Genomic DNA, 22,231 nt, shown 5'->3' with positions numbered 1-22,231 from the left:
ATATAGTAAGAAAAAGTAGCAGCGAGTTTTGAGAAGATTTGTAGCTCATGTTGAGGTTCTGGATGTAGGTTTGCTTGCTGAGCTGGGAGGTTCATTTCTGACGTTGCATCACCCCACAAGGTAATATCTTCAGTGGACCTCAGTCTAAGCAGTGTACATGATTCCTGCTTTCTATTTATATGTTTGGATTTCTTTGGGTTGGTGATGTTATTTGCTGTGGTGATGTCATTTCCTGTTCTTTTTCTCAGAGGGTGGTCGATGGGGTCTAACTCAATGTGTTTGTTGAGAGAACACCCCTGAGCAAAAGAACAGGAAATGACATCAACGCAGGAAATCACATCACCAACCCAAAGAAATCCAAACATATAAACAGAAAGCAGAAATCATGTACACTGCTTTGCCTGAGGCCCACTGAAGATGTTACCGAGTAGGGTGATGAAACGTCTGGAAATGAACTTCCCAGCTCAGCGAGCAAACCTACATTCAAGAAAAAGAAGTCTACAATTTCATTTAACGTGACAGTGAAGGCATGAAAATTTTGTGTTTATTTGATACAATACCTTCATTTAAGCGTATCCATTTAACTTAAATTTCTTAAAAAAGTACTTTTAACAAAGAAAAACAAAGTCACAGAGGCATGAGGAAAAATGGATGCTGAGTCAAAAAATGTAGCAAAGGAGGAGGCTGATAAAATTTGGGTCAAAAAAGTCTGGTTCAAAGGAAAGTAGTATTAAAATGTGCCCAGGTGAAGAGGCATAGAGTTTTGAAAAGAAATTCTAGAAACATACCTAGGAAGCTCAGTGAATAATAAGGTAAGAGATACCAAGGTCAGTCAGTATTGGAGTGGGATTATTGTGATAGAAAAAGAGGGAAATATGAAGTCATATCAAGTCGATATGCAATAATCAGAATTTTGATTTTGAGGCATTGCAGGATCAAATGTTGTTTAGTTAGTGCTGTTCCTTCAGGGAAGAAAACCAAAAACAGATTATGGGATTATTCGGGACATCATGGATGACAGAAGGTAATAACCAAAGATACCCTGTACAGTTTATAAAATGAACTGGGCAAAAATGAATCTAGATTCAGATAAGACAGAACAATGATTAACCATAATCAAATATTGCTACAAGTTCAAGAAGCGTTAACACTTTATTAGCAGAATCAGAAAATGTCCCCTCACGACATTTCCACCACAAGGATTAAAATGGTGCTTGCAGATAAGTTAACAATGGATCCAAAAAGCAGCATATGTCCAGAAACTTTGGCTACAAAAGGAAGATTGAAGACTTACGTTGAGTTAGCAAGGGTCAAGAATAAGGTTTTTTTTGAAAAAGAATGAGGGAAACAACAATTTTTGCACAGAACGCCCAAGGAGAGGTAACAATGTCTGCTAAAATTGGGGTTGGGAAGAGAATTTGAACAATAATCGGGCCAAAGCTTAGACAGGACACAGAGAGATGAGTGGAGAATTGCAAGTTTATCACTAGAATAAGGAATGTTTAGTTCAGTTGAGTGGACTATTCTCATAAATCAGTAAATGGATTTTGTTTTAATGTTTGGAAACAAAACAAAAACCACAATCTCTCACTTTTATTGTTAGAATGTGACAGAGGACATCAAGACCAAATGTTTAAAAATGAAGTATGAAAGGGAGGTTGTCTGTTGTGGCCAGGTATTCATGAGTTAAAACAGCTTCGTGCCAGGTTGATGACACGGTTAGAAAAGTGTCTGGGACTTTTTTCAATGTGAGACAAATTGTTTGTTCATCCATGCATTCTTCTCTAGATATTGTGCCTTTGATCATGGATTATAACAGCTTTGTCTTCTGGCATTCTTAAACGGTCTACCAAATCATGATGTTCTGTAGACTTCGGCTCCAGTAATAGTGCCGGAATCCAAGATTGAACCTGAATCCTTTGACCAACAAAGTTTCATCTGCCAGGTATACGACAGAAATAAAGCTTGTTGCTTAGGGTTGAAGTGCTCACGCAATAGGCTTGGTATAAGAACATATTCTATCTTCTGAGCTAACTGGAGAACACATTTTTATCCCCTGAATTGTAAACTACAAATCAGGGTATATGGTTAAACCAGGGTTAAAAAATATGTATTAATATTCAAAAAGCATTGCAATAGCTTAGGAAACTCCCATTCATCCATTTGTGTCAGAGTAAAGAGTGAAATAAAGCCTAAACTCCAACAATAACAAACAAAAGCATTTACACACCCAGTACAACCATCAGCCACACTATCATTTAGCAGCACAAATTTATTAAAATGTCATACCGCACGGAAACAGACCTTAGTGCAACACATCCACACTGACCACATACCCCAATCTGACTTAGTCCCATTTGCCAGCATTTGGCCCATTCCCCACTAAACCTTTGCTATTCATATACCTATCCAAATGCCTTTTAAAATGTTATAATGGTACCAGCCTCCACGAGTTAATCTGGCAGCCGGTTCTATACATACACCACCCTCTGTGTCTGCCGCTCTATCGAAACCCTTCATGATTTTAAACATCTCCATACAGAACTGCACACACAACTCCACTTGAGGCTTTTTCATAAATACTGCTTTTGCATTCTACATCTCTATTATAAAGCAAAGGAATCCTTTTTTTTCAAAAATCCATGGATGAGGAATAGATGAAGTGCAAATTGAACCAATTTTTGATGTCCATTATGGTCAAAGGAACTGTCAATCATTACCTCTTGTTCAAAGAATGGTCACAATCTAATGGCCAGATGGGTAGGAGCACACTTGCAATAGTAATACAGTAGGTTTGTGGGAGATGAGATGAGGAGGGGTCAGGAGCAAGCAATGCCATGAATGTAGGGGCTGTAAAAAAGAGAGAATACATCATCTCTGCTTTACTTCACTTACCCACTGTGTTTTCTCTCTTCAGTGTTACCACAATACTAGAAGCAACTTTGTTTTTTGCTCCTTTGAATTCTTCCTTAGTTCTGAATTTCTGTCGTTGAGCTCTTTTCCATCCTTTCTTGCCTCTCGACACTCACCCAAGCACTACCAAGAGCCCTTAAATTATCCCGCTTGTAATCAAAATTTATTGCTCTATATCCTGAACTCATTAGTCCTGGAGACAACTGGCCTCATCTCACTTCTGGCCTGATGTTCTGTACTTCTGAATCTACATTGAATATTCAATGCTATACAGTCTCTTCTTCCTCTCAGCAAGATATAAAACAGCAATATCAACAGGGAGTGGACAGCTGTCGTCCACAGTTTTAAGGATTATGAAAACCACAGCTCATTCGAAGGATGGCTAGTCATCTGGATTATCTTTTACCCAAATGCTGGGAAAGTGCCTGGTGTGCATGCAGCAGTTTCTCGCACTGGCATAGCTCAGAACAGGAGCTTGCTGCTTTGGAACGATGACACTGTCACATTTAAGAGTCCACTTCAATTATGATTTATGTTCCCACAATTACATTACAGCATTCCACTAAATCAATACCAAGAGGAGATATTAATGTGTCAACTAAGTGAAAATTAAGGCAAAATTAAACGTGACAGATTTGCAAGTTACTGAGATAGATTTATTTAGGTTAATTGACACTTGACCAAATTTATCATGCTGATACTTCAATGAAATTTGTTACTGACCCACAGAGGTCCATACAACCTCAAGTTTAAGCACAGATTTGTAATGATTTAGTTGATCTCAGCCAAGGCTACTGCCAATAGTTATAATTTGTTGCAGTGTTCCTGAATGAGATTGGAGTGATTGTTTTCTCTCCTGATTACAATCTCCCTGAGAACACACATGCAGACAGCAAAAGGAGAATAGCACTGAGCCTGATGATCAATCATCCAATGAATAACTAATGCCCACAAACATGTGAAGGAAAATATTTAGCTTAATTTGTCTGGCACTATCTTTGATAGAGGCAAGATAAGGAAAGAATCTGAAGAAATGTTTCTCTGCCACCTCCCAATGTATTCAGGCCATGCTAAGGTTATTTCTTTTTATCTATGATGACAGTGCTACAAAGTGAAAGAAAGTACAAAGATGACACTGATTTTAAGTTGCATATTCAGGTAATGACCTATGAACAAAACTTTGGAAAACTAAAGCTAAATCAACAAACTGATATTTAAGCTTAACAGGAAAATGTTTTAGAATACAGAATTCATGACAATGTACAAACTAACTACATTATTAAAATTGAAGGGGCAAATAAACCTAAAAATCTGTAAAGTGACAGTAGAAAGCACAACACTGCACCAAAGATTAAGTTAATGCCCTTTCAGATGTTTACATATTTCTGATGCAAATAAATAAAAAGTTATTACATTACAATGTATGATTCTTTGGAGTTAATTCATGAGAGAAAAATGCAGAATTGCTCTGATAAGTTCTATATGCATCCAGGTCCATAGATTAGAAACGATTATATTTTACAGCAGTCCCCATCATTTTTGTTGCAAAGTTAAGTGACAAAGCCAAGTCTGTTCTTTGTTATTCACATTCCAGCTCTTTACAGAGTAATTTAACACGGCTGCTATTACAAAACAGCTTACTTTGTTCATCACCACATTGCCTCATTTCACATATTCCCATGTATTGTCAGGCAGAATGGCTGGAATTCCAAAGCCATTTAAACTTTTCAAAATCCACAGGATTTTATTACATAAAACAGAGCACAAATGTGCAGCAGCAGAAATCTAGAGAGTAGATTCTTAGCCAATATCTTTTGCACTTAGGAAAGTTTAAGTCAAATATTATTGAGTCCTTCTGTTCAAAGAGGAAATATCAGGCATTGCGTAGACTTATAACACAGAAGACCCTCCAGCACAAATATTTGTTTGTGAGAAGATTTGAAGAATTTTTCTGAGCTGTGTATGTTTCTTGAGATGAAAGCATGTTTATGAGTTTTACCTGGAGTTGATGCACCCAGTTTTCTTTGATCCTACAACAGCATTTGTAAAATGCCTTCATGGCCAAAAGTCAATCAATACGGAATCCTTCCAATCAGTCAAGAGATGTGCCTGATGGAATGCTTTGAAGTCAAAATGCTTTTTACTGTCGTGTACAAAAATAGCGCAAGTATTTCAACAATAAAGTTGCTCCAAGTCTTCTTTAGTTCCAGTTGGAACATTAAAATCAATAGAATGAAGAATACCTGTCATCCACTTAAAGCAGCGCCATTAGTTCAGGGTAATGCTAATAATAATTCTTCAGTTGATTATTACACAGTCTTGAAATGATTTTGAAGACACCATTTAAGCAGTAAAATGAAATTCAAAACACATAATAAGTATTTATAAAAAGAAGCAAAGTATAGGATTGAAGTTGTCAGAAGGAATAATTCCATGCCAAATCTTTCACTTACATATCCTGCATCCAATGTATGAATAAGGTACAAGCTTTTAAGTGAGCAAACAGATAAAATGGAAGCAATTGTGTGTTGAGATGAGACAAAATATTGCTTCAATCAAAATCTTTGGAATGGTACATATTTTTAAAAAGCCTTCCAAATAAACTAAACAAAATTCATTAAAAGAAAAGCAATATTCAGTACTGCTAGATATCCATGCACATGTGATAGAAAGACAGAAGATACTAGAAATACTCAGTAGATCTGGCAGCACCTGTGTAGACAGAAACAGAGTTAATGCTTTGAGTACAGTAATTTTCTCTTCATTGATACTGCCAGACCTGTTAAACATTTCCAGCACTTGTTTGTTTCTATTTTTAAATAAAATCCACATTTGATTAAGTTTTTCACCTGAATCTCATACAATCACCACTAACCGAACAACTTACCAATTAGGTATGCTTTTTAAAATACTATGCAATATTAAAGTCTTGTGAATCATTTCCAGAACAACTGTTTGAGTGTTTCTATCTTTTTTTCACACGATCAATTTAATAATACCCTCTTTCTAACATGTTAAACCATTCTGCAACAGACCCAGCAAAAAGTGCACAAAGCAAAGTATTCATATATTATGTCTGCTGTTCGGCAACTTATAATTACAGCAAAATTTGTTGGAAAGCAGCGCTGGCTTCTCAGCTTGAAAAGTCACTGCTCAGACATGTGAACATTACTTTTAGCAGTTTTTTTAAAAAATTGACTTACCAACAAAGGCTGCAATTCCAAAGAGCCCATTTTCGACATACCATATAGTCCAATGTTGATAAATTGCAATATGTAAGAAAGTGTTAGGATCTCCTGATCTGCTTTAGTTCACATATGAGTTACTTCTGTCCTTCTTGCTATATAATCATTGAAATAGCCAATGTAGTAATCCAAGAACAGAATCCATAAAAAAAAAGAGGCTTTATAATGATTTCTACAGTACAGACTCTCTTTTTAGTTTTTGTTAAGGAGATGCCCTATAATGACCTTCACATATGTGAAGGTTCAATCAAGTAAAGACTGAAAGAGTCCTTTATGATGGCAGGGTATTACTAAATCTCCTTCTGTCAGACAAAGTAACATTTACAATAATTAAGCTTTCAGAAATTTTATTTTTATATAGCTGTTACAGGTCCAGCTGGCTTTGAGTGTAGTTAAAAACCTCTTCAAACAAAATATTCATACTTTAAAAAAGTCCAATTTATGGTAAATAAAATAGTTTGTCTTTTCACAGTGTACAATTAGAGTATAGGATTCTTAATACTGCTTGAATTTTAGATTCCTGTTTTAATTCTTAGCATATACATCACTGAAGTTAAAGCAATTATTAATGAAAAATATCTGAGTCCATAATATTTTCTGCACTCCAACACCAACCACTTTAGTCATGTATATAATTAATTTCTCATACCTTTCTAGACACATACAGGAGAGACTGGCTTGCCAATATTTGTGGTCAAGACCTATAGCTTCAATGACAATGCTGTACTGCAGCACCTAAATATCAGAGTGAGTTATATCTAGAGTGGTGGAATGGAATTCTCTTCCCGCACATCACAGTTACTGCATTGTTTTCAGTCTGTGCTTTAAAACTGAGGAGAAGGCTTGATCTACATTCTCTTGTACTGAGTAGTTGGTCATCACCATGAAACTGGTGGAAGCTCAAGTTGTCTGCACCCTTCACCCAAGTCAAAAATGAAAAGAAATTCCCATACAAAGGATTTCATGTTAATTTGGTGGATAAATGCATTGTATGATACTAATTATAAAATAAAGATTCCATATTCGCAGATCAATCTCAAAGCTGTTTTGAGAAAACAGATTTCAGGCAGGACAATAACTGGAGGTTTACAAATATTGTCAGTGCTTCTGGGTGAGACTAAGAATAAGCAAACAGCCAAAGTTTCCATCCACTGCACACTCTGAAAATCATCGGTGTCTGTATGTCTATTAGTTCTGGACTCCCTAGTCACTGGGAACATCCTGCCTGTGCTTAACCTGTCGAATAAGCAGCTTTAGATTGCGCATTTTGAGTGGTTGGGGGAAAAACTACAAACCTTAGTTTCTCTCCCCCAATATGTCATACTTTCTCCCATCTCTTTTTTTTTATCAATGTAATCCTGACTCCTTTATAACTTCCTATTATTCCATCCTTAATTGTCAACCCCTCACTGCAATCCCAATCTGTTACCTTTTGAATGACTCATTTAGCTCCTGAATCTCTGCTCCTCTTTAACTCACTAGTCACCAACATGTTCCTGCCACAGCCAAACCTCAATTCCTCCAGTCCCAGCAAACGCATTCTATCCATCCCCCTGCTCCTCATATCGTAATGTCCCACTATCTTTAGAACGCTTTGGCTGCTTCCAAAATTGAATGTGAGAAAAACAGAAATAAAATTAGAATTAGGGAGAAACAAGGGGTGGCACAGGGGCTCAGTGGTTAGCACTGTTGCCTCACAGCACTAGGGACTCAGATTCAATTCCACCCTCAGGCCAAAGTCCGTGTCGAGTTTGCACGTTCTCCTCGTGTCTGCATGGGTTTCCACCAGGTGCTCCGGTTTCCTCCCACAGTCCAAAGATGTGCAGATTATAAGGATTGGCCATCCTAAATTGCCCATAGTGTTGAATGTATATATGGGGGGAGGTGCATTAGCCATGGTGTAGAGTGACAGAGGTTCAGTGTGGATTTATTGGACCGAATGGCCTGTTTCCACATTGTGAGGATTCTGTCATATGATCTGGATTCTGCTGCAGGAATGGTGGCCATACTATCAGCAGTCATTGTCATTACCCCTCTGAAACAGAGCAAATTCCAGAGTCTGCATATGTGCAGTTCTATAGGAAAATCCAGAAATGGCTGTTAGTAATTCAATATTTTAAAGAGTGCACTGTGCAATCTCCACCCAAATTATAATCAATGATTATCGCTGAACCAAGAGGACTTCTGTTTTTCTGGTATGAGTCACTTCAAAAACCTTTGACAAGGTTATAAGTTGTGGAATGAAGTACCAACTGGGTTGCTTTTTAAATTGGCGAGGTAAGGTCATAATTGCTAATAAACAGCCTCACTAAACTTGAAAGTCTAATCTTATATTTGTTCAAAGTCAACTTTCACCAAGTTGATGAATTCCATACAGTTTTGAAATAATTCTTCAATTTTTTTTGGTATTTGGATTCTAACTTAATCCTGTGCTAGTTTTGTAATCCTTTACTTGGCTCTCTGTGAAATTTGAAAGAAAAGTGAATGGATTAAATGGTTTATCCTTGTTGGTTTACTGTTTGTGAGAATATCTCAGTGCTTACTCTGTTTGACAACAGCTCTGAAACCGGACACCTGCAGATCCCATTTAACTTTATACCAAATTTAAAGGAATGTCAGACAAAGGGAAATTCACATCACAGAGATGGCTAAATCTTTGTGGGTAATTCTCATCAAGGTCAGCAGAAGATGCTATCTGCTTCTCTATCAACCACAAAATCCAGGCCCTAGCCCGTCAGTTGTTTCCTCTCACTTTCTTTCTTGTGCTCACACAGATGCTTGTTGATAGTTCTACTTCTGTGTCAGATGTAAACAATTAGTATTTAATTTTCCTGGCTACAAAACACAGGTGAGATAACATTGGCCTCAAAATTCAAATAGTGTCTTTTTTAAAATCAATCTGACATTAGTGCATGACAGGGCAATAGTCTGTTCCTCTCCATTGGCCAAAATGCATTTCTTTCAAACAATATAAGCTTTAAACTTGGTCAAATAGGGAAAAAAGCTATAAAATATTAGCAATACAACCAATACACTTATTTCACAATTTTTCATCTATGTGCCCCACTGGCCAATTCATAGTGAAATTTAAAATGCATAAAAATATACAATTGTAATCGCAACATTGTGCACTAATACAGTCTCTGGGTTAACCTTGGCCAACTGGAGTCCACTTGCCAAGCAGTTAGCAATCTCCTCTGAAAGCAGTATAAATGTTGGTTTTTCCCCTGAATTGGCATTCTTGTGATCTGTCCTAATGAGTGGCAAATTAAAAGCTCCAATGAAGTGTGTCTTTGTTCACGAAAACTCACTTTGTGCATTCAGAAATGACTATTAGTAATACAAAGGAACCTCGATTATCCGGCATATGATCATCAGAATATCGGGTTATCCGGCAAGATCACAAGGTCCCAATACTTGGCTAAACTATGTTATCCAGCATTCAATTAATCAAACAAAATACTCCCCACCTGTGTCCTTCGGATAATTGAGGTTCCTCTGTATTGTGATTAGGTGAAGTCAGTAGTAACCAAGAATACTGAAGTAATAGAGTCATAGAGATGTACAGCATGGAAACAGACCCTTTGGTCCAACCATGCCGACCAGATATCCCAACCCAATCTAGTCCCACCTGCCAGCACCCGGCCCATATTCCTCCAAACCCTTCCTATTCATATACCCATCCAAATGCCTTTTAAATGTTGCAATTGTACCAGCCTCCACCACATTCTCTGGCAGCTCATTCCATACATGTACCACCCTCTGCAGGAAAAAGTTGCCCCTTAGGATGAGATCAAATTCCCATCACACTAGCTGGAGTATTTGAGTTCATATAAAAGAATAGAAATCTGATATAAGAGGCTAATAATCAGTAATGATGATTTTATAAGCTAATAGCTGTTAAAATGCAGTTGGTTCACTCATGCCTTTTAAGGGTAGAAGTTTGCCATTTTCCAGTTGGCTTACCTATGTGACTCAAGGTCTATAGCAGACGTATGCTCGACTCCCAGAAATAGCCCAGCAATACTATTCACCAAGTGCCAGAGTCCTGAACTATACATCTGCCAGACTGGACTTGCAACAAGTGAAGAGGGAATCAGTCCAAGAAAAATCCTGTTCTCCTATCCTAAGCAGATGCATCTCCCCGTGATGACAGCTGGTAGAAATGACCACTGCACAGTCCTAAATGCAAAGGACATCTTCCATCATGCTGTGCAGGACAATGCTACCAAGAGAATAAATGAAGTAGATTCAGAAGTAGATCCAGCAGCAGCAGCAACAGAATGGTATTTCTCCATAACCTGAGGTATCTCAGTATAGAATATCCCATACTTAACCTTTATGCTGAAGAATAAAACTTTGTTCAACAAGTAGTACAGAAGAACATGTCAAAATAGCACTACACATACAATAGGTCCCTGCTTTAAGTTGTTCCACTTAAAATGTCAGCAAGCTAATGGGTTGCTGTGTTTAGCACAGGAGTTTTGTTTCAGCATTGTTTTGTGGGTGTAATGTAGGATGAGGAGCTAAGTCAGCAGCCTTTCAGAGCAGCTTTGATCCTCCCAATTAGTACCAAGTCTTCCCCTCACTGTGCCTACACTTTACGTTCAGAACCCTGCAACATGTAGGCGCTCTTGCTCTAATGCTGCTCTTCCTCCCATCACTGTTCAACTCTGAAGCCCCACTCACAACTTGGATCCAGAGGAGGCGAATGCACAGCAGTGACTGGGTAGTGACAGGCTTCATGAATTGGATGGTCAGGGAACAGGATGCATGGGAGCAGGAGGTTTAGCAAGTTCAACTGGCAGTGACAGGAAGGATGGAGTGTGGTGAGACCAGTGAGCTGGAGGCTAAGTGCAAATCATCTTTCTTTTATATTTTTGAAGTTACTTTAAAAGTTTTTTTTTGTTTACAGATGTGGAAATTTAGCAATGAAAAGTTTTCATCCTACAAGGTACAATATTTGAATGTTAAGCAGAAAAAGCCCATCAAGTCTGCACTGACCCCCCAAAAAATTTCCATGTTTTTCTGATCACTAGATTGCTAGGTTCCAGAACTCTTTTACAAACCCAATTCATGTACCAGTCAGGAAATTGCAGAAACCCAGCTGTATTACAGCTAAGTTTCTGGAAAGCTGATTGTACAGTATCAGAAAGACATACATCTGGAGTTTGAAACACAGTCTTATCAATATTAAATCACGCAATGAAGGGGCTGATCCCATGAAGCTGGAGTTTTAAAACTAAGATCAAACAACTCATTTCATGTAAAATGCTTAAAACCTCACTACAAAGTCAACCCTAGTTTTACAGTGATCAAAACCCAATGATTTCAAAACAAAGCTAAATCCTGAAGATGTCAATGATTTAATTCCGTGGTAAATGTAAGCTATATACACTCATTAGTATTTTATAATGTCATAAAATAACTCAATATTGGATTATCAATGTTACAAAAAAAGGCAGAAAATCAATAAGAACTTTTTTATGATTGTTATCTGAATGGTCCCTCCCTCTCTCCTTAAATAGTGAAATCAGAACTCAATTTTGTAATCTGAAGAAACCATTTTGGAATAGAAAATCCTTTGGAAAATTATGATGTAATGCAACAGCAATTTTTTCACATTTACTACTCCTGTCTGGGGTGGAAATCATAAGATTGTGGAGATTTTCTACTTTAAGTTCCATTTTTCCTCATTACTGTCTCTGTGGTTGCACTCAGACCATTTCCTTTGACTTTGTCTTTGTTTTTGAACTGATGGGTTGAAGGCAAGAATTGGCATTTACGGAAAGGTATAGAGAAGGGTAGTCTGCTCAGGCCTTGAGCAAGAAATGGTGTGGAATCTCTCTGAGGTCCCCTTTCGTATTCAGTGTACACTCTGTTGCATGTGCTCCAACACGAATACATTCAACATGAAAGAAGCCAACATTCAAAAGCAAAGGCGGTTTGTGATGGACAGTTCTGAGAAACTGGTCAAACTCTCAGTCACAGCATTCCAAGGGAAATGGGAACCCTGAGGACTTCTTCAACAGAGAGACAGTAGACCACAAAGTCACTATGCAGTAATGATGTATAACAGGAAAGAGACCAATAGAGTTTGGAACCAAAGTGCCTGTGAAGCACTGTACCCTAGAATTGCTTCCCTGAAACAATACGCCATGCTCTCAACTCATAATATCTTCATGGAAACTTCTCTCAAAACTCCCACTGATTGGTGTGCAGTTTTCCATATGTGAAGTTTTGGGGAAGATCACAGCCCAGTGGTATTATTGCTAGACTGTTAATCCAGAGACCCTGGTAATGTCCTGGGGACCTGGATTGAAATCCAGCCATAGTAAAATTTCAGATTTTCACTGAATTCGGAGTCCAATGACAACCATGAATCCATTGTCGATTGTCAGAAAATCCCATCTGGCTCACTCTTGTCCTGTAGGAGAGGAAACTTCCATCCTTATTTGGTCTGGCCTACCTGTGACACCAGACCCACAGAAATGTGGTTAACTCTCAAATGGCCTCTGGGCAATTAGGGATGGGCAATAAATGCTTGCCTCACCAGTGATGCCCTCACCACACAAACGAGAAAATGTACCCAGAGAGATTTTTATACATTAAAAAGAACATGATGATACAAATATGATGGTTACAAATTGTGAGGGAGTTGGAATTGTCTCTTTAATTTTGAAAGAAAGAAGTATGGTGACCTATTCTGACAAGAAACTTGAGAGGCCTGGTTGTTAAAGGTTTAAAAGTGTGGACTCAGATTATTTTACTGGAAAGGAAGTACATGATAGTCACACCCACAAACAATGATGAGCACAGCTAAACTGGCCATGCACAGATTGTTAGCTTTCAAGTCCCAGCAAGGTATTAGGAATGCTAGTTTTTACAACTAGTTGCATGTTAAAATTATCTATGTAATTGGAAGGTGCAATGAAATAGGGGTCTAAAGGATAGCTAATTGGCATATCTATCTGAATACAAGGCCTATGTTGCCTTGGAGTGAGATTTTGAGAGTGTAAACAGTCAACATATTGACTTGGAAATATATCACCATGTCACTGGGTCAAAATCCTGGAATTCTCTCCCAAATGGCATTGTGGGTCTAGCTGCAGCAGTTCAAGAATGTAGCTCACCACCACCTCTCAAGGGCAACTGGGGATGGGTAATAAATGCTGGCCCAGCCAGTCATGGCCACATTCCCTGTATGAAATTTTAAAAGGGGCATAAGAAATGACTGAATGGCGAGGTTGCAAGTTTTCTTAACAAAAATATCACAATCTCACAGACATCAGTCTGCAAGAATCTGAGACAGGGCAAGAGAGACAGCAGCTGAGAATGTGTTGCTGGTTAAAGCACAGCAGGTTAGGCAGCATCCAAGGAACAGGAAATTCGACAATTCGGGCCAGAGCCCTTCATCAGGAATGAGGAGAGTGCACCAAGCAGGCTAAGATAAAAGGTAGGGAGGAGGGACTTGGGGGAGGGGCAATGGAGATGTGATAGGTGGAAGGAGGTCAAGGTGAGGGTGATAGGCCGGAGTGGGGTGGGGGCGGAGAGGTCAGGAAGAGGATTGCAGGTTAGGAGGGCGGTGCTGAGTTGAGGGAACCGACTGAGACAAGGTGGGGGGAGGGGAAATGAGGAAGCTGGAGAAATCTGAGTTCATTCCTTGTGGGACGCCCGCACCAACCAACTCAACCACCCCGTGGCTCAACACTTTAACTCTCCCTCCCACTCCACCGAGGACATGCAGGTTCTTGGACTCCTCCATCGGCAGAACATAACAACACGACGGCTGGAGGAGGAGCGCCTCATCTTCTGCCTGGGAACCCTCCAACCACAAGGAATGAACTCAGATTTCTCCAGTTTCCTCATTTCCCCTCCCCCCACCTTGTCTCAGTCGGTTCCCTCAACTCAGCACCGCCCTCCTAACCTGCAATCTTCTTCCTGACCTCTCCGTCCCCACCCCACTCCGGCCTATCACCCTCACCTTGACCTCCTTCCACCTATCACATCTCCATTGCCCCTCCCCCAAGTCCCTCCTCCCTACCTTTTATCTTAGCCTGCTTGGCACACTCTCCTCATTCCTGATGAAGGGCTCTGGCCTGAAACGTCGAATTTCCTGTTCCTTGGATGCTGCCTAACCTGCTGTGCTTTAACCAGCAACACATTCTCAGCTCTGATTTCCAGCATCTGCAGACCTCACTTTTTACTCAAGAGAGACAGCAAACAGATAAAGGTAGCAAGTCTCTATTGTTCATTAAACAGGCAAAGGGAACATGTGCTCCAATTCAACAGGCCAAGTTCAAAGTTTAAAATCAGACTGAATAATTCACCCAGTTTTGGCCAAAGGGATGAAACTCCAATTGACTCCCTACCAAGACAGAGAAAGTGTGCCCGAGAAACAGAATGCCATGTTATCTGGCATTCAATAAACCAAACAAAATACTCTCTGCCCTTCTCCTTCAGAAACTGAGGTTCCTCTGTATATTTGAACTGAAGTAAAAAAAAACTTAGTTCCTGCAAGATAGCAGAACAATGCAAATATCTTCTGTTATAATTTTGACTTGTTGTATTTTGTTATTTCACTGTCAAAACTGCATTACAGCTATAATAGAATAGTTGGCAATTGTCGTCCTTTTCAGCATTGGGTGTGTACTATTAAGTAACCTGTCTTTTTCCTTTTTGAAGGAGCAATGCTTCACATTTAGGATTTAAAGTTTTTGATGCTGGGCACCTGTTATATGTAATCTTCTCTATAATACATGCACATGAAACCAATAAACTTTGGTTAGTCTTACAAATGCCATGGCAAAAGTGAGGACAGCAGATGCTGGAGATTAGAGTCGAGACTAGGTGTGGTGCTGGAAAAGCACAGCAGGTCAGGCAGCATTGAAGGAGCAGGAGAATCAAAAGCCCTTTATCAGGAATGAGGCTGTGAGCAGAGGGCATGGGGAGATAAATGGGAGGGGGGGGGTGAGATAAATGGGAGGGGGGGGTGAGATAAATGGGAGGGGGGGGTGAGATAAATGGGAGGGGATGCTGGGGGCAGGTAGCTGAGAGTGTGATAGGTAGATGGAGGTAGGGGTATTGGTGATAGGTTGGAGAGGACGGTGAAGCAGATAGGTAGGAAGGAAGATGGACAGGTAGGACAGGTCATGAGAGCGGTGCCGAGTTGGAAGGTTGGATCTGGGGTAAGGTGTGGGGGGGTGAGGGAAAGTGAGGAAACAGGTGAAATCCACATTGATGCCGTGGGGTTGGAGGGTCCCAAGGTAGAAGATGAGGCGTTCTTCCTCCAGGCATCAGGTGGTTAGGGAGTGGCGATGGAGGTGGCCCAGGACCTGCATGACCTTGGCGGAGTGGGAGGGGGAGTTGAAGTGTTCGGCCACGGGGCAGTGGGGTTGGTTGGTGCGGGTGTCCTGGAGATGTTCTCTGAAGCGCTCTGCAAGTAGGTGTCCTGTCTCCCCAATGTAGAGGAGACCTCATCGGGAGCAACGGATATAGTAAATGACATGTGTGGAAGTGGAGGTAAAACTCTGATGGATATAGAAGGCTCCTTTGGGGCCTTGGATGCAGGTGAGGGGGGAGGTGTGGGTGCAGGATTTACAATTCCTGCGGTGGCAGGGGAAGGTGCCGGGATGGGAGGGTGGGTTGATGGGGTGGCGTGGACCTGACAAGGGAGTCATGGAGGGAATACTCTTTATGGAAAGTAGATAGTGGTGGGGAGGGAAATATATCTCTGGTGGTAGGGTACGTTTGTAGGTGGCGGAAATGGCTGAAAATGATGTGCTGCATAAGGTGGTCGGTGGGTGGAATATGAGGACCGGGGTGTCTATCCTTGTTGCAGTTGGAGGGGTGGGGTTTGAGGACGGAGGTGCAGGAAGTGGATGAGGTGTGCTAGAGGGCATCATTACCACGTGGGAGGGCATATAGTGATCTTTAACGAAGGAGGTCATCTGGTGTGTTCTGTGGTGGAACTGGTCCTCCTGGGAGCAAATGCGTTGGAGGCAGAGGATTTGGGAGTAAGGGGATAGAGTTTTTATAGAAGACAGGGTGAGAGGAGTTGTAGTCCAGGTAGCGGTGGGAGTTGGTGGGTTTGCAGAAGTTGTCAGTGTTGAGTCGGGCAGCGTTGCAGATGGAGAGGTCCAGGAAGGGGAGCGAGGTGTTTGAGATGATCCAGGTGAACTTCGTTTCAATTGCCATGTACAATTTAAAGGTATAAAGTCGTGATGGTCTTATTTAGATCATAGGAGTGCTCTCTCATTAGAGAGAGACAACTGGTGGTGGTTTAACCAGAGGATCACCACACTTCAGGCGAAGTGCGAGGTTAAGAAGGAGAATCCTCCATGGTAACCACGGCCACTAAACCCATGCTGTTGACATCATTCTGCATCATAAACCAGCCATCCAGCCAACTGAGCTGACCAACCCCGCAGTACAACTACATAAGAACTAGCACAAACTTAAACTGAAACACATTGCTATCCAAAATTCCATTCAGAGTCACAGTGAAGGGATGAATCAGAACTAAAGTTATACTGCATAAGGTTTTGGGAATCCAGTATCTAAATACAGTCGAGTTAATATGTTTATTTCACCAAAGTTTGCAACATGTGCTTATTTTGAAGTATAAAACCTTTATTCAATTTGAACTTCACAGCATTCGTTGTTGCCTGGCTCAGAGGTTAATTGCATACTAATGGTATGTTGATAGTATTCAACAACTTTTACTTACATCACATTTTTTCAAGTAGAGGAACATTCTAAGACCATATCAGAGAGACATATCTGGAACAAAAGATGACACTCAGATTTTGGAGGGCAAAGCTATGGAGGGATTTGAAAACAAGCAAAAGAATTGTGGAAGCCACATTCATTACCAAGCAAAGGGCAGACAGGTAAACAGGACTTGCTCTGAACTAAGGCACAGGGAGCATAAATTTGGCAGTCCTCAAGCATATCCAGGATTGAAGAGATCAGCCAGAAGTGTCCTGAAATAGTTGGGGTCCAGAGGCAGTAAAGGCATAAATGAGGGATTCTGCAGGAGACAAGTTGAAAGAAAAGCCAATTGAGACAACTTTAGAGAGGTGGATTTCGACAGCTCTTGGGATAGCCCAAAGGTCAGAAGTGCATCAAATGTAACATGGAGTTTCCACATTAATGTAGTTAATCCAGGCTATTACTAGGGAAGGGATGGAATTAATGCAAAATATCACAGATGCCAAAAATCTAATGCATAGAGAATGCTGGTGAAATTCAAAAACTTGAACTAGTTCTGAAGAATTCATACCAGACTTAAGATGTTAAGTCTGTGTCTCTTAACACAGAAGCTGCTGTTCTTGGTGAGTTTCTCCAGCTTTTGGTTATGAAAGGGATGGAATCGGAGGCCGGGGAATGGACCTCTAAGCAGAGAATTTAAATAATAACTTCACTCTTCTGTGCATTCAAATGGAGGAAACTGATGCTCATCTAGTACTGCTTGTGGAATAAACAGTCTGGCAATCTAGCAACAGTGATGGATTAGAAAGAGATACTGATAAAGTCGGGGTGGGTGTTACCAACGTACATGTGAAAACTAGAAATGTGCCCTCAGATGATGTTATTGAAGAGCAGAATTTGGATGAGGAACTCATGCAAAGCAAAGGTAGATCCCCAGGGACCCAGCTGGTGGGCACTAACTGGGGATTCACTTGGGATCATCTTGCAGATGAAAACTATGATAGTTTGGTTTGGACACACAAGATTCTACTGTCTATTTCTGTAAATGAAAGCAAATGTGTGTGTGCAAAGGCTATACTATTATTCTTCTTCTCTGTCTGACTATCAAGAGTTGAAATGTTGTGTCCTTTGGTGTTTTCATCATTGCCATGGTCACATCTTGCGAATACAACATTTCTACCACTGTATTCAATATTAATGCTCTTTATAGAAGGGTGAGTCAGCTAAAACTGGTATTCTGGGAAGGGGCTGAGTTAGGATGTAATAACCTGTCAGAGGCTGAAATGAAGCAACCTTCTTTTCCCAGATATTGACATAAACAACCAGAATGCTGTGTAACTAATGAATATTTCCTGTTCACCTACCGGGAAAATAATAATTAACGCATATAGTAAAGATGTAATGATGTGTATTGTTATGTAATAATGACATACAGAATCTTGCACAAGAGTACGTGAAGAGAAATGGAATAGTTTGTACAAGAGAGAGATATAATTACACACCTAACAGTGTAGATGTAAATAGCAAAAATAAAGACAAAAGGCAAATCAGAGCAGGACTTATGCTCTTAACGGTAAGGTCCTGGGGAGTGTTGCTGAACATTGCTCATTGTTCCTTGAAATGGAGTCGCAGATAGACATGATAGCGAAGGTGGTGTTTGGTATGCTTGCTTTTATTGGTCAGTACATTGAGTAGAGGAGTTGAGAGGTCATGTTGCAGCTGTACAGGACACTGGTTAGGCCACTTTTGGAATATTATGTGCAATTCTGGGCTCCTTCCTATTGGAAGGATGTTGTGAAATTTGAAAGATTCAGAAAAGGATTTACAAGGATGTTGCCAGGGTTCAAGGATTTGAGCTTTAGGGAAAGGCTGAGTAGGCTGGGACTGTTTTCCCTGGAGCATCAGAGGCTGAAGGGTGACCTTGTAGAGGTCTATAAGTTCATGAGGGGCATGATATGGCAAATAGACAAGATCTTATCCCTCAGGTGGCAGTGTCCAGAACCTGACGGCATAGGTTTAGGGTGAAAGGGGAAAGACTTGAAAGGAATCTAAAGGAGGAACCTTTTCATGCATGTGGGTGGTATGTGTATGGAATGAGCTGCCAGAGGAAATGGTGGAGGCTGATATGATTATAACATTTAAAAGGCATCTGGATGGGCATATGAATAAGAATGGTTTAGAGGGTTATGGACCAAATGCCAGCAAATGGGTCTAGACTAGTTTAAGATATCAGGTTGGCATGGACAAGTTGGACCATGCTGTACATCTCTATGAATCTAAGTTCTGAAGTAATATAACATAGTTAGATGCAAGCAAACTACTGGTATAAGGAAACTGTTACAACCTAGTAGGGCGGCACGGTGGCACAGTGGTTAGCACTGCTGCCTCACAGCGCCTGTAGACCTGGGTTCAATTCCCGACTCAGGCGACTGACTGTGTGGAGTTTGCACGTTCTCCCCGTGTCTGCGTGGGTTTCCTCCGGGTGCTCCGGTTTCCTCCCACAGTCACAAAGATGTGCGGGTCAGGTGAATTGGCCAAGCTAAATTGCCCATAATGTTAGGTAAGGGGTAAATGTAGGGGTATGGGTGGGTTGCGCTTCGGCGGGTCGGTGTGGACTTGTTGGGCCGAAGGGCCTGTTTCCACACTGTAAGTCTAATCTAATCTAGTGAAGCCATAAGTTACTTAAGGCAAATCCAAATGAAATCAAACCGTAAACATTACAACTTCCTCATTTTACTTCAATGAGCTTCCCAGCTAGGGATTCAAGTGAGACAGTGATTTCTGCAAGTCATCTGGGGTGTGTGTGAATGAAGCTAGCAACTGTCTGTCTAATTGCTCAGATTACAATAGCATTAATGAACAATTAAATCTCATGGCGCACGAAGTGTAGGTTAGAATATTTAATTCAATGTCAAATCAAATACTGGAAGCACAAGGAAAGGAAAAATACATTGGATTGAGAGAAAACAAAAAAAATTATATAGGTTATTTAAATCTTCAACAATTATTAACTGAAGGAATGAGACTCCCCACTTATGCAAGTTAATAGTCGGTGCCAGGGCAACTAAAAGAAATGCCAATCAGCCATCAAAACGGATGCTGAAAGTGAAATGCACAAGTCCAATTTCTATTAAGTGTTTCACCCATTTCTGTCATGCAATTGTTAATTCAAACAGTGTGGTGCTATTCTCACTGCAGTTGATAGCAAAGCACCACATAACTGTTGTATCTTGGTCATTGTATTCGACTGTGATTCTGTGCTGACCTGAAGATTTTGACTGATTTGTACACAATAACAGTGAGCCTGGTCAATGTAAATGCTTTCACTTCTTAAACATTTTGAAAATTTCTGTAATCGGTGTCATTTAATAATTTTGAAAAAGAGAAAAAAGGTCTTCTGATTTAGCTGATCATTTGTAATGTTCTAGCTAGGTAGTCTCTTTCTTGCCCACAACTCACAGGATGGAAATAAGTTTACAACGTAATTACGATCATAAAATTGTTCTCTGAGCTCCCTTCTTGTGACTTCAAATTATCTCAGCTGTAAGGTCATGAAAAAAAGTCAATCTTAAATCTCTTACAGATTTGCTTTAGCTCTAATATTCCATTCCTGGAAATGCTTAGTAATTTATTTTCATAGCTTCTTTAATCCAGTATATTTATGCATCACATAAGTGTGGCACCAAATGGCGAATTTGTTGATTTAGTACCAATTTATTGATAAAATAAATCTGAACTACCACTACCAGTATCAACATCCTAACTCTTCCAACTTTTTCTTCATGATCTCTTTTGTAATGATGTGTTCCAGCTCTCTGAAAGAAAATTTCTTAATCACCAAAACCTAACCTGCAGTACCATTTCCCTAATGAGCTCTATGACAGCATAATGACAGCTCATAGCTCTCCCTTAGTGGCCCAGCTTCCAACATTACACCAAAATGTTCCACCCAAAGCCTCATCTCCATCCCTCACCAGACCCTGTGGGATGTTAAGGGCTGTTTCACAGCTCCTGCGATAGTCGCATCAGGAAAAGGCCAAAATAATTGATCAATTTGACACATCTGACATTGCTTTACATTTACATTATTGTTTCAAATGCAATTTATTCATTCAATCCATCAGACACAGATATCTGTCCCATCAATATTCTCTTCCCCACGACTTACAAATACATTAAATATGATCAAAAGTAGAAACAGTCCCTCAAACCTGCTCCATCATTCTATGAGATCCCAATTTGAAATGAAGGTGAACTCTTATTAAGTAATTTCTTTTTGTTCTTATTACACATCAAAAATCAGATTGTGGCAACAAAATACTTTTCATAAATGTGACAATAAATAAATCATTAATTCTTCATTCATATTCTGTCAGCCAGCTAATCATCTATCCAGACCATGTTACCAAGATACCATGAATTTTTATTTTCCACATTTTGATTTCACTTTGATGGAACCATGCTGACTCTACCTCATTACCTTGTGTTTTTTTTCTAAATACACATCTATAACCTCTTCAATAATTGGTTCAATATTTCCCCATGACAGACATCAAGCTAACTGACTTATCGTTTCCTGTTTTCTGTCTCTTCCCTTCTCGAAATAGAGAGGTTAAATTTGCAATTTTCCAGTCTAATGGAACCTTGCCTGTTTTGAGGCAATTTTGGAAAATTAACGCTAATAGATGTACCATCTTTTTAGCAAGCTCGTTGAGCCTTGAAGATGCTGTCCATCTGGACTCAGACTGATCAGCCTGCAGCTTCATCAGTTTGTTTAGTACCATTTCCCTCATGATTATAAATTCAGAAGGTTTCACTCTCCCTTCCACCTTCTGATTTACAGGTATCATTGGAATATTTTTGATATGCTTTATGATGAAAACAGAAGCAAACTATTTGTTCATTTCAACCACCATTTCCTTATTATCCACCATTAACACCCCATTCTTACTCATTGTTGTTTTTCTTATCCTTTTTAAATACATGCAGAAACTCTTGCGATGCAATTTCACATTTCTGGCTAGCTTGCTCTCATACTTTTATTTCTTCCTGCTGATTAATCTTTCAGTTATTCTCTGCCAATTTTTTTTAACATCCTGAGGAGTCATCTAACCTGCCACTCATCAGTTATATGCTTTTCTGCAAGTTTGATGTTTTCTCTAACTTGGAGAAAGGAATGATTGCAGATGCTGGAGAATCAGAGTTGAAAAGTGTGGTGCTGGAAAAGCACAGTAGGTTAGGCACGATTCCTGATGAAGGGCTTTTGCCCAAAACATCGACTCTCCCACTCCTCAGATGCCTGACCTGCTGTGCTTTTCCAGCACCACACTTTTTGACCCGTTTTATCTGACTTGTCTTGT

General features: G+C 40.0%; 1 protein-coding gene across 2 annotated transcripts in view; it reads right to left on the bottom strand.

Annotated features, from left to right (window-relative positions):
• The window catches only part of LOC132815734 (tensin-3-like), a 449,058-nt gene that overhangs the window by 277,652 nt on the left and 149,175 nt on the right, over nt 1–22,231 (bottom strand). The gene's annotated exons all lie outside the window — the stretch shown is intronic.

The sequence above is a fragment of the Hemiscyllium ocellatum genome, chromosome 5, assembly GCF_020745735.1.
Source record: "Hemiscyllium ocellatum isolate sHemOce1 chromosome 5, sHemOce1.pat.X.cur, whole genome shotgun sequence".
In the NCBI taxonomy this organism is placed as follows: domain Eukaryota; kingdom Metazoa; phylum Chordata; class Chondrichthyes; order Orectolobiformes; family Hemiscylliidae; genus Hemiscyllium; species Hemiscyllium ocellatum.
The sequence above is the reverse complement of the archived record's forward strand: the minus strand, read 5'-3'. Positions and strand labels throughout refer to the sequence as shown.